The sequence below is a fragment of the Haliotis cracherodii genome, unplaced genomic scaffold, assembly GCF_022045235.1.
Source record: "Haliotis cracherodii isolate W230 unplaced genomic scaffold, xgHalCrac1.p SCAF_14, whole genome shotgun sequence".
Taxonomy (NCBI): domain Eukaryota; kingdom Metazoa; phylum Mollusca; class Gastropoda; order Lepetellida; family Haliotidae; genus Haliotis; species Haliotis cracherodii.
In genome coordinates, this window is record NW_027266269.1 from 38,385,436 (window position 1) to 38,391,276 (window position 5,841).

Consider the following 5,841-nt stretch of genomic DNA (forward strand, 5'->3'; position numbering starts at 1 on the left):
AACAATAAAAAAATCACATGAAGCAGAAACTATACGAAAATGCCTTTTGTGTTGTCGACAGGTTTAGTTTTGAATATTTCAAAATGTCGTCGACCGTGTTCAGCGGTGTTTGGGATTTTGGATTTACTATAGCATCTTTGAAAGCAACCGAGATAGTAAGTATATTTGAACATTATTCTGTAAGCATAGCTTAGTGTTCTAGTGATGGTCTGAAATCTGTCGTAATTTGTAGATGATAAACGCATTGATTTATCAAAGATTCTAACTTTGCGATCCACAAAGCCTTCGTAACTTACACATATCGTAAGAGTTTACGATTGAAATTAAGATAATTTTACTAATATTTACGACCGATCCACAAATCGTTCTTAATCCGTTCGTAAATTCATCGTCTTACGATCATTGTCGTAAATTAAGATTGTCGCTCTCCTGTGATGGAGGTAAGAATATAGGGCGATTCCCCAATGACGTCATTAATTTACAGGGGAATACCTTCACTGTATTAGCAGACGACGCCAGTCGTATTATCAACCGATTATGGATTCTAGTCAACCATTGACAATGAAACGCCCAAGGGGTAAGAACTGGACTAACAGTGAGTTAGCCCTTCTAATAGAGTGTGTTCAGTCGAAGACAAACATGTTGTTTTCGTCGTTTAGCAACAATTTGACGAACAGCATGAAGAAGAAAGCATGGGAGGACATTTCACAGAGGTGAGTGATTTAATGAAATTGTGTGTGTGTGTGTGTGTGTGTGTGTGTGTGGAAGGGGGTGGGGGTGATATGTCTGGTATAAACTGGAGTACAAATATGTCAACCTGCCAGCAGGGTGTTACTTCATCAACCTGTCTTTGGTAATAACTTGATGCAAAGGATATACATAAGCTGGAACTAGCGCTGCAGGGTCACGAGCAGGCATTTTGTCACTTATGAAGGGACACCACTCTATCCGTATTTTAGACGACACATTCTCTCGATACATTATGTTGCTGTGATTTTGGAGTTCTAAACCTTCACTCTATTACTTTTTTTCTTGACAATTTATTAAAGTTCACTGATCTTGTTTCAGCATCAGTGCAAACAGTGGTGTCAAGAGACTGACCAAAGATGTTAAAAAGAAGTGGATGGACTACAAGTATGTGTATACACACAGAACAATTTAGAACATAATATTATTTTATGTAAACAAATACTCATTGCATGGTATAAAACATGTGCTTGTCCTGACATACATGTTCAGTGAAACATTCATATTTAGCTGTTATCAAATATAAATTAAAATTGTTTATACTAGTACTATTGTTTAGATAATACGAGGTGTGTTTGTTCATTTATACATTTTGTTCCATCAGGAGTCAAACAAGGAAAAAAGAAGCTGAAAGAAGGAGGGAGGCAACGAGAACTGGTGGGGGGCCTCCACCATCCAGCCTCACTGAAATGGAACAGCGGGTGAGCCTACAGTTTCTTTTTCAATCTTGAATTTCTTAAATGCTATATGATTGGCTGGGTTTTTTTATATGTGGGCATATTGAGTACTCAACAAGTACAAATTGATATAGTTGCTGTTGAATTGTAATTTTACAATTGATATGAGAAGCTCTTAAAGGAGCAGTTAGTGATTATAACAAACAGGTCATCTTTTGACCAATAAGTTATAAGGTAAAGTACTTCATTCCTTATTACAGAGAACATTAACATTGTAACATGCTTTGAAAGAAATATTGATTTCAGGTTGTATCATTCATACCTCCCTGCTCGATTCAAGGCTGTGAGGGTGGCCTTGAAAGTGAAGAATATGAAAGTAAGTTGCTTAATTGGTTGTGTGAATGGATGTATGTGCAGTTGTTTACTTAACCGGTCTCATAGTTTATGTTAATGACCATATGTCAGACATATTATAGATTATCTCATACAGTAAAGGTAATTGTGATCATGTAAGATAAAAGATGAAGTATAAACTTAAAGTTGATTTTCAAATTGGATTAATAGTTCCATTAATAACCATACTTTTTGTGGATTTTGCCTTTTTTCATTGCAGAGAAATTGGTAAATTGGAACTACATGTATCTTATTACTTACAGACACTACCCCAGCAACTCCAGTTTTCCCAGAGACTCTTCAAGCCCTGCAGGATTTGCCTTGTGATGGGGCCTTTGTGCCACCTACATACATGTACTCAGAGAGTGTGATGTCAGCAGATGATGTTCCTTAAGGTATTACCATGTACAAAATGGAAATACTGCACAATAAATTTAATACAACTTTTAAGGGTTCTGGATGGGGAGAGATTTGCAACTGTGATAGTTTATTGCAGGTATACCTACCACAAGATAAGATGAAATCATGTATGCAACATCACAGGTCTTAGAAATACAGTTCATGGATTTTGATTGTATCTCCAATCTCTGTATATGTTTATGTATTATGTATTATGTATTATAGGGAGAGAGGTGTTTACTTAATATTCCTGTGGATATGTTTTAAATACAACATTCACATGTCTCAGTTAAATGATTTCTTTCTTTAATACAGTTGATGCAGTTTCACATGTTAAGGCCACAAAGACTCTCAGTGGTATGTACAGCAATACATCAAATTTGAAATGATAGAAAGAGAAAAAAAATAAATTACTCAAGAAACCCTGATTTTTGTTTTGATAAAGTTTGTATACAGATGGACGAGACATAACTGTTGCTGTGAGACTTGTGTTATGTAAAATGAAAATTTCTTTCAGACAAAGATAACATTCTGAACATAGAGAGGGAGAAACTGAATGTGCTGAAAGAGCTTCTTGAGGTGGAAAAAAAGAGATTACATGTGGAAGAACAGAAATTGGCCTACATCATTTCTCTGGAAGCTGGCCACTCTGGCCAACTGAATGTATCACCAGTTATTCAGTTCCTTTAAGCTTTGATTAATTTTCCCAAATATAAAAATTCATACTGATAATGTAGCTTCTGTTGTCATTTATCATCGGTTACAAAAAGTCGTTTATCTTAATCATACAATCATTTAGAGAAACAGTTATTGACGACAGCTTGTCGGACTTTGAGGCCGTCATTGAGAGGTCCCAGGTAAGCTATCCCATCTTCTTGGATCAGGTCTTCTTGTGTAGGAGGAGCTGGCAATCTTAGGCTGATGCAGAAGTTATGCAGCTGACAGGTTGCATACACAACTTGATGGCATTTTGGTGGGGTGAACGGCAGTCAGCCACCTGATTTATGTAGGCACCTAATAATGTATATAAACACAAACATTACCCTTTGTTCAGAATGCAGATAAGATAGACTAGTCGCATTATTATGTGTAAAACTTGAAATATTCTATAAAGACCATATCTCTGATTTACTTTAAAGTATGAGTATTATCTTAAAGCATAACATCTTAATCTGTCATTAGCACAGATGTATGCCATACTAATGTCTCAAATATTGAAAAAATGATATATATGCTTGAGTAGAATAAGGGATGGACATATACATGCCTGAACCTGGATTTAAGGAGTCCAAAAGCCCTCTCCACAGTGTTGCGTGTTCTGCAGTGTGCAGTGTTGTAACATTCCTCAGACGGTGTTGTAGGGTTAACTATTGGCGTAAGCAGCCATGGGCGACATGCATATCTGATGGAAAAATTGTAATTCTGTTAAACATACTGACCATACCATTAAATGTTGCAGCCATGATATAGTGGTGTTAGGGGGTTATTACATAAACCACAGGCTACGGGTTGTGAGGTACAATCGGTTTATTCCAGCGTAGTGGAAGAAGGCACTCTGTAATAATAATAAAAATAAACAATATACGTGATTTAAAATCACACGTGGTCAACCTATCATCATTATGAACTAAGTACATAAATGCGCATATATATCATCATATACAGGTATTACACAGTAATACATTACACAAATGACTTTATATGATTACATGTTTACATGTGATGAACAAAGTATCTATTGACATGAAGACTATAAAATATAACATGGCCTAATAATGAAACAGACCATAGAGTATGTACAAAGAAACCTACCCTGTGGGTGACACGGGAGTGTGTCCACGCACCAAGTAGCCCGAGAGCAAACTCGTATAGTAAACCTATATAACGGATAATACATTGATCAAGGGCTACCATTATACTAAGTGAAACATATATACATAATAGTGACCACCACAATGAAAGTCTACAATTTTATCAACAATACAGGATTCATGATATATCAATATTACACCATACAGTAAACAGTTACAAAACAATAATTTCTAGCCAGCATATTGACCAGATTAAACATAGAAAACAAACCATACGCACATTCATACAGGTTAAATGGTAGATTGTGTATATACTTACACTAGGTTGATCATGAACATATTTATACCTATTTTATATATGATTTATATTAGACTTTAATTTACAATTTATATAACAACTAAAATGTATACTAACTAACCTTTGAGTTGTGCAAAAAATCAAGCAGGTGTACAATCCTCATTCAGTGATAGTGTGACTGGTTAGTAACATGGCGGATGACATGTATATTTGAAAACAGGACCAATCAAGTGAGAAGCTTGGCCTGGGCTATTGTTAAAACACCAAAGACAATGACATGAAAATAGACCAACCCAAATACCCTTATAACCAAAATGTGACCAGCCCTGTGACACAGAATTGTGCAGTAAACATAAAAGCAAGAGACAGACGGACTGACAACTAATTTCAACTTGTATATATATAAACCAATCGTCGTCTGCCGGATACCTAAAACGTGAAATAAGATTAAAATGATTAATTATACATTTATGTACACGACATAACTTAGCTAAATAAATCCCTGTTACATAAATATTGAAAGACAACTTAAAATACCAGCTTATATATTTCACTTCAAATGTTATTTCATTTCGTGACGATTTTATTGGTGTCAGTTTACATTGTGAAATTTGGGTTTAAGCACAAGGGGAAATCACTTTCACTCAAAGCTAGATTTTATGGGCGCTGCTTTCAATTTATGATCAATATATTTTAAAGTGACTAATATGAAATAAACATTGGAATCTGAAAATCACATTATGATTACAGTATGGTCTTCTGTGTGCCAAGTTACAAAATATCAACTTCTTGTTTATGTGTTTTCATATCTCTGTAGTGGTTACAATACAACTTATGTTTACACAAATGATTTGCTGTTACCCTGAATCGCCTAGCAGCCATCCGTCATTCCCAGCAGTCTCCATATACTGCCCAATCTTGCTGTTTTGTAGCATGAACGAATCATGAGTTGAACCAGGCCACTTTGAAACCACATTTGTAAACCTTTTGATTAAATATACATATTTATAATTCTTCCATCAGCCATGCATTCATAAATCGATATTAAAGTTATTTTCTCAAGTCCCCGTGTGTGTGTGTGTGTGTGTGTGTGTGTGTGTGTGTGTGTGTGTGTGTGTGATAGTCCAACTGGCTGTTTAAAGTTGTCTTTATTCTTTATTTATTCAGCAGTGAGCATTGCTTTAAGTATTAAAACAATCGTCCTTTATCACAATGGTAATTCCGCACGGTAATAGAAACCTGTATTGGACCTCATGACAAAACCCTTGTTGGGCCTTACGTAATGATTGGTCAACAAAATGAGTAGGTGGCACTACTAGTCATTGTCAAGGTCATTAAAGAGAGTAAACAAGGTGTGTATCCTTCGATGTTTCCCTGAATAATGTTGTTATTACGTCTGTATACGAATGATTGATTCATACTGACCCTATCAATTGTTAAATAAGGATGTTGCTGGGTGTTGTTGTTAACGTCTGTGAAGTGTGATGTACCTTAGTTCTGCGTCACAGACAGCTTG

General features: G+C 35.6%; 1 pseudogene; it reads left to right on the plus strand.

The window, feature by feature from the left end:
• The first annotated feature begins 537 nt into the window (after positions 1-537).
• On the plus strand, positions 538-2,906 carry LOC139460820 (myb/SANT-like DNA-binding domain-containing protein 4; annotated as a pseudogene).
• Positions 2,907-5,841: the final 2,935 nt, after the last annotated feature.